We start from the raw sequence: 12064 nt of genomic DNA on the forward strand, positions 1-12064 counted from the left end.
CCACACGATACAGTTGGCTTGCTCCGATCAAAACAAATGCACATGAGCAGCGGTAGAGAGGGGGAGGAGGCCGCCGCAAGTGAGTTTTTTACGACCGTGTTGTGAAATATACGCCCCCCCACAGCTGTAGGGGGAGCTCGTGGGGAAAACATGCGACAACAAAAGGAAAAATCAGCGAAGAAGTGACTAGAGTTCGCTAGAGTTGCCGAGTTCACCTTTAAAAGTGAGGAAAACAACGAAACCGTTATAAAGATAAAATAATAGGCTACATAGATACGTTTCAACCGTTTTTAGAAACACACACACAGTGTGAGCAATGTTCTTATTAGGTGTTTACGCGTTTGTCACAGAAACGATAAATATTTAATCATAATCATGACAAATATTAGAGAAAAATACAATATGATGTATGCCAGCATCTTGCGCATCAAAACAAACTTGTCCTTCCTCCATCACGGTTGAACTCGCACTAGATCCAGCAAGGGTGAGCTAGAACTCTAGCTCCTCCCATTTGACTCTGCATCGAGCATTGGTCAATGACGTCACCCGCCTATTACGTCTCGTCTTTCCATTGGACTGGTTATACACGTGCTTCACGACGCAATCACGCAGGGCGTTCCCACCGCGTCTCGACGCAGCTCGAGTTCCCTTGAAAGGGAAGCTGATGTTTCGCCATGTAATCAGACAGTCGATTCCTAAGTTCCGATACAAAATATTAGTAAGTATTTCACAGAAACTTTTATAAAACCGTAGACAGGAATGTGTGTACTAGCTACTTGATGGAAAAGATGGAGGAGTTTGTGAATCGGTTGGATATCTAGACTAAATTTGGATCAAGGGGACTTTTTATGTCTTGAGGCCCTTTACAGGTGACGTCCACATTAATACTTTTTTTCTGAAAGGACGTGTTTGACATTTTTCATCCTGTAGTAAAGGAACGGGGTTTCTTTTGTGTATCGTGCTGTAAGTTAGGCTATGTGATGATTTTTCAAATTACTTTTTTGAGTGAACGCATCGATGTCATTATCTATTTACCTCCAACTCTCATGATCAGATCATTGATAAAGATGTTTAATTAAGTTTAATTACTTTAGTTTTGTGTTTGTTCGTCATTTACATCCAGTGTCAGTGGAGATCAGACTGTTTCAACTGTTCAGCTTCATCATGGATGACAGACAAACATCCAGAGATGAAGATTTTTCTCCAGTTTGCAGGTACTTTAAATGAATACATTAAATAACCCTTTATAGACCCATAATAAAAGAGATGTCTGTTTTAAATGAATTTCTTGAAAACAATGTCTAAACCCTCCTCAAGTGCTTTTCATCCAAACAGTATGAAGATCTTACATATGATGATTATCATCAAAAACTAATTAAATCTGTTCTGTTATAGTTCAGTTCAGCAGGAGAGATCAGAACCAGCGCCCAGCTGTGTGTCTTTGAGGAGTGACGGGTCTATGGATTATCCAATACATTTTAAGAATGACAATACACAGACTGATCTCAGGTAGGCTACAACATTTCTTAAAGACATGATTAACATTTTAATATTATGGTGTTTTGTATTTTGTATTTATGATATTCATAATAGACATTGTCTTCACCTGATGCAAGAGAGACATATCTATGAGTGTTCCAATTTCATGGCTTGGAATCAGATAAATAGCATTTTATTGAAAGAGATGCTTATAATATTTGAAACACCCAGCTTTTGTGGTCATTTTAAATGGACTGCAGTCCTTTTTGTTTGTACCTGGGCGTTGTGGAATTGCAGGTAATGTGCAGCAGTGCTGCTGTGGCCTTACATGTATATTCAGAGCTCAAAAAAATACCCTATTCTATATTCTGACCTCAAACCCATTATAACCTCCTCCAAAATGACTCCTCCAAAAATGACCAACAGATGGTATCAATGTAATACAATTAAAGGGGTCATATGACGGTTCTAAAAAGAACATTATTTTGTGTATTTGGTGTAATGCAATGTGTTTATGCGGTTTTAGGTTAAAAAACAAACAAACTCATTATTCTACACATACTGTACATTATTGTTGCTTCTCTATGCCCCGCCTTTCTGAAATGCGTTGATTTTTACAAAGCTCATCGTTCTGAAAAGCGCAGCGTGCTCTGATTGGCCAGCTAGCCAGTACATTGTGATTGGCCCAATAACCTTAAAGGGGTGGTATAATGCTCTTTTCACAAGATGTAAAATAAATCTTTGATGTCCCCAGTGTGTGTATGTGAAGTTTTAGCTCAAAATACCCCACAGATATTTTATCCTTTTACCTCACACAGACATGCACTGAAAATGTCAATGTTTATGTTCAAACCAGAGTCAGACAATAATGGAGAGACTCAAGAAGTGACAACATGTAGAATGCAACAGTACATTTCTGAATGGTTAGTTGATGAATTTAGGTAGCTTACGTGTTATCTTCTATTCATTGATTAGCATTTTTTAAGGACTTCAACATTACACACTAACTAAAGTTAAAAAAGTGAAATCATAATCAACCACCCCTTCAAGCGTGTGACGGAAATGTCTCGCCCCTTACCATATTTGGAACATCAGCTCCAGAAGCAATAATGGCAGTAGGCCGCTGTCGGTAGCCTAAAAGAGGCCTAGAAATAGGGTTTCGTTCCACCAAGTGGGGCACTACCTACTTTTTTTTATATTTAACATCAGAAATATATAGAGATTCCTTAGGAAAAAGTTCTCCACACACAACCTTGCAGTTTTTGAGAAAAATGATGCTAAAGGTGCCCATTTAAAAAAAAAGGGAAACCATAGGGAATTTTGCACTTTCAAACCTGTTTATCATATAAACCCAAAAATGCCGAATTACCACTTGAAATACAAAATAAACCAGTTTGAAATGTGTGATATACCTGAAGTTGCTATCTAGGGACAGTAAACATTATAAGATTATCAAGAAAATTTCTAGTGTAGCATTAACATTCTAATTACTTCTCATTATGTTGTTCCAATTCAAAGGTAATATTTGAGGTAAAATCTGAATAACAAATAGAATTAAGCCAAAATATAATAACAGACTATAAGCTGTAAGCTATAAGCTGCCAACTCTCATGCATTCACTGTGAGACTCACGCAATTGACACTTTTCACACGCTCTCACGCCACACATCCATTTTCTCACGCACAGAAAAATCGCGAAGCAAAGAGGACACGGAGACCGACAGACAGAGCAGGTCAGCCACGCCTTCCTAAAACTCTTCTTTCAAACACGCCCCAACAAATCTAGGTCAGAGAGTGGGGGCAGAGTTTCATAAATAAATTTATACGCAAAGAAAGAAGGCGTAACTTTTGTTCTCGCTGTATTATTGTTGCCGCCAGCGCCGCCATGTCGTAGAGACACTGTGTTTTTCGCTGTGAAAGCCAAACTAAATGAGTTTGGCCTTCCAAAAGAGGACACAATTAGAAAACAATGCTTAAACTTTATTTACAACTGTTCCAGAACAGTACAACTAAAACATTCGACTGTGTGCTGCACAATTTTCGGAGGACTGTTTCCAGACCCTGCGAGAGTACAAGGCAGGCTGTGCACAAACACAAAGCTGATTCTAAAAAGTGGGGCAATTCCATATTTGCATGTACATTCTGGCGCTTCTGACTCACACACAGCCTGTAAGTATGTTTTCATATTTTAAGAATTTGCTACTGACTATTCAAAAATCTCTTTCATTAAAATATTTAAATGTCTTTAAGAAATGTTATAGCCTACCTGAGATCAGTCTGTGTATCGTCATTCTTAAAATGTATTGGAAGACCCATAGACCAGTCACTCCTCAAAGACACACAGCTGGGCTCGGGTTCTGATCTCTCCTGCTGAACTGAACTATAACAGAACAGATTTAATTAGTTTTTGATGATAATCATCATATGTAAGATCTTCATACTGTTTGGATGAAAAGCACTTGAGGAGGGTTTAGACATTGTTTTCAAGAAATTCATTTAAAACAGACATCTCTTTTATTATGGGCCTTTAAAGGGTTATTTCATTTGGAAATATGTTCAGATGATATGGTCCCATGAATTGTCTGAGTAGAAACAATGTCGTAACTTTTGTTCTCGCTGTATTATTGTTGCCGCCAGCGCCGCCATGCAAAGATGATCGCTCATCTTGGACATCTGCATTTTCCGGATCAGAATCGAGCTCGAATTGATAAGGTAGTTCTGACATGATCACCTGCCATTATTGCTTCTGGAGCTGAAGTTCCAAATATGGTAAGGGGCGAGACATTTCCGTCACACGCTTGAAGGGGTGGTTGATTATGATTTCACTTTTTTAACTTTAGTTAGTGTGTAATGTTGAAGTCCTTAAAAAATGCTAATCAATGAATAGAAGATGACACATAAGCTACCTAAATTCATCAACTAACCATTCAGAAATGTACTGTTGCATTCTACATGTTGTCACTTCTTGAGTCTCTCCATTATTGTCTGACTCTTAGGCCGCTGTACGTGAGCTGTATCGTTCAGTTTCGTTCCGACAAACGGGGCACTACTTTTTCTTTTGCTCAATATGTTCAACGTAAATAAAAGGTATCCAAGCAAAAAGTTCTCCACGCATTATCCTGCAGTTAATGAGAAATTGTAATTTATTGGCGCACTATATTGACTGCGTATTGAGACATATAAAACTGTTGAGATTGATTTTCAACCAATCAGCATAGAAAATGTAAGTAGGTCCCAGCCGAAATCAAGCCAATATCACTACGCACATGTAAACATGGAGGAGGACGTAAGCAGCGCATCTTCATCTGATAGCGGCGATCAAGCTCGATTAACACCCGTAAAGTGTATTCTTCATGTCGGAAAAGATGGTGGGAAAGGTCCGCAGCCCTTTACTGAAGTCCGATGGGGAAAAAAATCAAGCAATGTGCGTAGGAATGGCTCAAAACGTCGGACACTTCAGCTATTGCTAATAAACATGTTTCCCTCCTGGACAAACCGGTCTCTGATGTCCCAACAACTACGGGTTTCACCCGGCCTGCTATCTGCGTTTTATAGACAAAAAAAACTTTTTATTTTTATTTGCAAAAAAAACTTGCATCACAATAAGTGTATTGTGATTGTCAAAACATTTTAGTAACTAAACTGAATTTTATTAGGTTTAGTGACAACATGTTACAATGTTTATATGGTACAATTTCTGGAAAGCTACTTTTTTTTTTTAAAACAAATTTCTTGAAACAAATGTCACGATTTCAATTCAATTCTTGCGATTTGATTTAATATTGACTCATTTGGATAAATGTTAGGTACACAAGATAGGCGTTCATTTTTCTCAAGAAAAAAAAATACATAGGCTAGACAGCCCTATCAGCTGGTAGTAGGCCTATTATTTAAGGTTAAAAATAACTCAAATTAAATATAATGCGTTTTTATTATAATAACAACTTTATTTAATGATATAAGTACAAATATAATAAATATGTAATATAGTACACATATTTAGCAAAATACTCTCTATAGCTCTTTTTCTAGCCAACTAGCGTGCCTATATTATGGTCATTAAATGGCTTTCCTGAGGTAAATGTTATGTGACATAATTGTTTCCAGCTGTTTTATTGACCCCTTTGTTTGATTGATTGATCGATATTATGTATGAAGAATATAGGCTACATTTTGGTAAGCTGTACTGTTTCTTTCAACATTGTTCATTCGTGTTTATTTACTATAGCTAGTAGAGATGATCGGGTCACGTGCCGCTAGGGATCTGTCGCGTCACAATTACAAGCACCAAAACGGTATTTATTGTTTGAATTTCGTAATAAAATTGACAGAATCTGAGAGCTGAGATTTTTTTTCATATCATAACTAACAGGGCCGGATTCAGCCAGCCCCACTAGGGGGTGCAGGTAGAATATCAGGGGGGGCAAGTCATTTAACGGAACATTTAAATTTGACAAATATAGTGATTTGATTTTATATTGTGATATATATCGATATGGCCAGAAATGAAAAAATATATTGTGAAATGAAAAAATCCTATATCGCCCAGCTCTAATCTATCAGCTCCTTTGATCCATTTGATTTGTCTTATCAGGTTTTATGTTGGATGCCCTTCCTGACACTACCCTCTGCATTTACCCGGGCTTGGGACCGGCACAAATAGGACACTGGCTTGTGCCCTGTTGAGGCTGCATTTATCTTTTTTTTTTTGTCTGTCTGTTTGTCTTCCTGTCTGTCTGTCTTTGTCTGTCCTTTCGTTTTTTATTTCAATCTTTTTTATTTCTTTTTTGGGGGGGTTTTGTTTTCATTTCTTTAGCTCTGTACACAGCATGGCTTATATCAGTCATTATAGCATCAGTCGTCTGCTTTTCTGTGCAAAAGTCCTAACAAATGCGTCCATATCTAGACCTGTTGTTATGGCCTTCTCGTGAGCCAGAATTGAGGCTGCATTTATCTCTTTTCTTTTTTTTTATCTGTCTGTCTGTCTGTCTGTCTTCCTGTCTGTCTTATCTGTCTGTCTGTCTGTCTGTCTTCCTGTCTGTCTTGTCTGTCTGTCTGTCTGTCCTTTCGTTTTTTATTTCAATCTTTTTTATTTCTTTTGGGTTTTTATTTTTATTTTTTTTATCCGCAACAGCCACGGATGGGCTGGGAACGACGGGGGCTGCGGGTCTTGTGCAACTAGAACTAGGTGTACTGGTACTGGACTGGGCACGGGGGTTAGAAATTGTAGCGAGTCGAGGAGCAGTATCACCCGACGAGCCGGGTGATTCGGTCTCTGCTGCAGCTAATGCCCTAGCAGCCTCGTTGCTGCTGCCAGTGCTAGCTTTAGCAACCAGAAATCGGCGCATACTCGACTCGTCACTCGGTGCAAATTACAAGAGAAAGCGATAGAGAGATATGGAGGGAATGAGAACGCTTACAGAAAGAGTAACCAAATAATTTCAGTGACTGACGGCGAAGGAAACTCAAAACAGGGGCTGAGCTCAGCTGACGACAGTGTGTCTGCGTACTCCGCTCTGCAGTGACTGACTGAGACGTGAAGCTCAGCAGGTTCACCACAAGCCGGTGAAGCGACTGGCCACGCCCTCCCTATGCATCTACCAATCAGTAGCTACTTTGAATGAGGGATAGAGAGCAGAGAGCGCTCACTCTGACCATTTTTCTTGAAATATTTTTTAAATTTGGGATCTTTACATGCCATCACGTTTGGGGGGCAGTCACGGCATTTGGGAGGGCATTGCCCCTCCTTGCCCATGCCTATATCCTGCCCTGTTCTGACCTCTGCGAGAGTGGTTAGATGAAGTGGACGGACGTCCAACATCTGGGTTCTGCTTCGCCCTCGTCCCGTGAGCCTGACCTGTGGACACAGAAACAGAAAACTCAGAAGACAGAGATGGTAAATATCCAGGACGATCCTGGCTCTGTGTCTGGGTCGGGTCTGGCAGCGGCAGAGGTGGACAGTAACAAAGTACATTTATTTGAGTACTGTACTTAAGTACACTTTTTGAGTATCTGTACTTTACTTGAGTACTATTTTTTCTGGAAACATTTTACTTTAACTTCACTACATTTGAAAGACAAGTATCATACTTTTTACTCCACTAACGTTACATTTATGTCAAGGTCCTTGAGTAGAAAGTAGTTGGATTCTGACATCAATCTGACTTTCATTTTCAATGTTGGGTTTGGTCTTTTAAATGCTCATTTTGTCATTGTTTTGGAGCACACTAGCTTATAACAGTGGCTGACATATTCATCCTAAAAGCCAAAAATCTTTAAATAGGGCACTATTTGAGGGAACAGCCCGAAACTATTGTGGACGTTATTGAGAGCACTTATTCAATCTCACATTCAATCCCACTACAGGAACTGTGTTCTAGAAATAAATTATATATTGATATGAGGGTGGGTAGGTAGGCAGGCATAGATTCAGAGGCATAAGGTACTGTAAGTATTACAAACAATAATAAAACAGTGCAATGACATTTACTTTTAACTTTTGATACTTAAGTACTTTTAAAAACAAGTACTTCTGTACTTTTACTCAAGTAAAAATCAGTCTTTTCAACTTTTACTTGTAACTGAGTAATATTTGACCAAAAGTATCTGTAACTTACTTTCACTCAAGTAAGGAAATTGTGTAACTTACTTTGTCCATCTCGGGGCAGCGGATCCTGATCACGGTCATCAGAATCGGACGTCCAAACCTCCCGACCAGCCGTCTGACCGAAAGCAGCTCTCCTGGATCTGGAGTGCTCTAAGGATGGAATATTTCACATATCACATAACGTTAGTTTAATCATAATAATCAATAATCAATGTCTGTGGTCAATTACAGATTTTTACTTCAGTTAAGTTACTCAAATTCAATTCAAGTTTATTTCACATGCAATGAATCAAATAAATGGGATCAAATGGGATCAGTCAGTCATTGTACAACACACCATAACAAATAAATTAAAAATTAAAGCACTCACTTCCTCTTCCACCCATCATGAAATTACGCGCCATCGCCAACCTGCAAGAAAATCAGTACAAAATACAAGACAATACAATACAATAGAAATATCCTCAGAAATAGCGTTACTGTTTCATTTCATTAGCCTCCAGACTTGCTTAAAAAAAAACAAAAAAACAGAACCATTAAAGCTATTTTTGTGACAGTAACGTCATATAATATATAATATTATAATATTGAAAGTATTGATTTTAGAAATATATCTTATTACTACGTATGGTATACATAACATATTGTGCTTTTTATTTATTTAGTTAAATTACAAACATTTCAAGTAGCCTACAATGCAACAAAAAAACAAAATGAATACAAGGCACTGTAAATACAATTCAAAATGTATAAACCAAAGAATAACAACAACAACTAAAGTATAAATGTACATAATAATAATAAAATAAATAATAAATGCAGAAATTAAAGTTTATAATATCAGGGCAGTTATATGTATTTGAAAAGCTTTAAAATTTGTATTGTTTTTATAAGCTTTTTGTTTTGTGATCTCATGTTTAAAAGATATTCTAAGTATATTGTGAGATCAGTGTTATAAAAGGTAATATAGGAGGGTTTCTTTTGAGTTATTTTTGTCTTATGGATTTAAAACTTTGCCAAAATAATTAAAAGATTAATGATATAATTTTGTTTTTCAGAAAAAGAATTCACAAATCTAATGACTAGGCAATTTTAAATATTAATATTACACATATTAATTCCATTGGCTGGTCCAGCAACCAATCGCATTGCATCTCGCGTGGGCCGAGGTTCCGTATCTGCTTTACTTTTCGAAATGGATGATCCCCATGGAGAGAGAACCTGGATTTGTAAAGTTGGGACGGTTGTTTTATTCTCAACGATATGAAAAGTGTTGCCACTCCCATTTATTGCACATGTTCCCCCGAAATGATATTGCACGACCCGTAAATATGCAGGCAAACGCGGTTGCCTACTATATCAGTCGAGCCAATAGTGCGGCAAGATACTGAAATAGGATTATTATTAACCAATCATATGTAGCTTATTTAGAACAGCTGTGATTCAGTTTTCGGATACGAGCAGCAGCAAATTGACCATCGCCAAGGACATTATTTCTGTGATTGTAAGTATTCATTTAATTAGAATATGATATCTATATAAAATGTTTGTTTTGTACGCTGTGTTGTTAAGCGTCTCGTTAGTGTCGTTTTAACCCTTGTATGGTGTTCGGATCTGTAGGACCCGGTTTCATTTTTTATCAAGAGAAAAATTATACGATTAATTATTTTTTCAAACTCAGACTCATTGGCCTTGGCTCATTTTCTGTGAAGAATATATATCTGAACACATTTTCAATGACCACACCACACACCACACACCCACACCCACACCCACACAGGCTGTCCGGCTAGACCCGGGGCTAATAAAAAAATATAGTGTGTTATTGTGTGTGTGTGTGTGTGTGTGTGTGTGTGTGTGTTCTTGTATATGGTTTATGAGGACACAAATGTGTATAATGACATGGGTATTACAACGTAAACATGGTTTATGAGGACATATGTGTCCTTCTAAACCAAACGGCTTAAAAAACATACTAAATCTGTGATTGGTAGGTTTAGGGGTAGGGTTAGTGTAGGGGGATAGATTATACAGTTTGTACATTAGAAAAACCATTACGCCTATGGAGAGTCCTCATAAACCACATATCTGTGTGTGTGTGTGTGTGTGAGATTGTAAGTGTGAGTGCAAGAGTGAGTTCTGTGTTTCTTAAAGGTATACTCCACCAGACAGTTTTAGATACCATTGACTTCCATAGTAGGAAAAAAATATATACTATGGAAGTCAATGGTATCTAAAACTGTCTGGTTACTGACATTCTTCTAGATATCTTCCTTTCTGTTCAGCAAAAGAAAGAAATTCATACAGGATTGAAACAACATGAGGGTGAGTATATGATGACAGAATTTTCATTTTTCGGTGGAGTAACGTTATACCTTTTAAAGGGTCAGTAAGAAGCCAATATTCTAACCGGAGAGCTAAGAGCTCAAGTTAGAACTGCATGTAATAGAAACAAAATTATAAGTATAACTATCAAACATAGTATTTTGGTTATTTAACTTTAAAATATATATTTTATTAGATATATTTAATTGTATTTTGGTTATTCAGGGTGGCCGCGGGTCCTTAAAAAGTCTTAAATAAAATGTTCCTAATAAAAGGCCTTAAAGTATTAAAATGTCCTAAATTCAGATTCGATAGGTCTTAAATATTTCTGGTCACATTACCGCTAAAATTTCTCCAGTCTGACGGACCTAATGTCCGTCAAATAACCAGTGAAGCATCGAATCGCGAGAATGATTCAGATTTTATTACTTAAACAGCTATTGATAATGATAATGTAGGCTTTTTCTGGTAACGCTTTTGAGGCTCGCTCTGCTTGTCTCTGTGATAGATTTTATAGTAAGAAATCAAAACAAATGAGCATAACGGCACACATAAAAAAACTCACAGAAGAAACATACTGAGGTAAAAATTCTAAATGTTTTTTTTTTATTTATTTATAACATGTGATATAGTTAAGTAACATAACATGACGGGAGCTATTTTGCTGAATATTCTCACGATTGCAAATGTTACATTGATTTTAGTTCAATAAACAAGTAGTTAATATTAAATTATTTCAATTACTTAGGTTAAATATTACATATACGTATGCAATATAATGTGTATTTCCATCACAGGTTTGGTCTTAAATTTAATTCAAAGTGGCATTAAAAAGGTCTTAAAAAGTCTTAAATTTAACTTGTTATCTGTAGACACCCTGTATTAACTGGCCGGAATTTTGAGATCGCAATAGACGTGAAGGACTATAATGCGTTAAGAGCTCGCTCAAGTACTGCGGAGCTAAACCATTTAGTGCTTTGTAAGTAATCAGCAGTATTTTAAAATGTATACAATGTTTAATAGGAAGCCAGTGCAGTGTTGACAGAACCGGGCTAATATGGTCATACTTCCTGGTTCTGGTAAGAACTCGAGCTGCTGCATCTTGGACCAGCTGTAATTTGTTTATTAAGCGTGCAGGGCAACCACCCAGTAGAGCATTACAATAATCTAGCCTTGATGTCATGAACGCATGAACTAATTGTTCCGCATTTGTCATTGAGAGCATATGACGTAATTTAGATATATTTTTAAGATGGAAAAATGCGGTTTTACAGATACTAGACACGTGACTTTCAAATGAAAGATTGGTATCAAAGAGCACACCCAGGTTCCTAACCAACGATGAAGACTTAACAGAGCAGCCATCAAGTGTTAGACAGTATTCTAGGTTATTACGTGAGGGAGTTTTTTGTCCAATAATTAGAATCTCTGTTTTTTCAGAATTAAGTAGTAGGAAATTACTAGTCATCCAATTTTTTATATCAGGTATGCATTCCGTTAATTTTGTGAATTGGTAAGTTTAGTCTGGGCGTGAAGAAAGTCCTACTATTATTCCTTTCAATAATTTGTTACATTAAGATATCACAATGCAGAAGAAAAGATCTGTCTATACTTCCGTTTCATTGTGACTTTTAAGGCCCTGTTCTAAACGGC

The 12064-nt window shown here is 37.1% G+C and overlaps 1 long non-coding RNA gene across 2 annotated transcripts; it reads left to right on the forward strand.

Moving 5' to 3' along the window:
- The first annotated feature begins 427 nt into the window (after window positions 1-427).
- On the forward strand, window positions 428-4650 carry LOC309508582. 2 transcript variants are annotated; one of them, XR_014209571.1, is made up of 3 exons: window positions 428-1214; window positions 1396-1509; window positions 4117-4650. It is a non-coding gene; the product is annotated as an uncharacterized lncRNA (long non-coding RNA). The 2 variants fall into 2 exon arrangements; XR_014209572.1 differs by lacking the exon at window positions 1396-1509 and having other exon boundaries at window positions 428-718; window positions 1124-1214; window positions 3869-4650.
- The last annotated feature ends 7414 nt before the right edge of the window (window positions 4651-12064 follow it).

This window comes from Leuciscus leuciscus (assembly GCF_965113295.1).
Source record: "Leuciscus leuciscus genome assembly, chromosome: 10".
Taxonomy (NCBI): domain Eukaryota; kingdom Metazoa; phylum Chordata; class Actinopteri; order Cypriniformes; family Leuciscidae; genus Leuciscus; species Leuciscus leuciscus.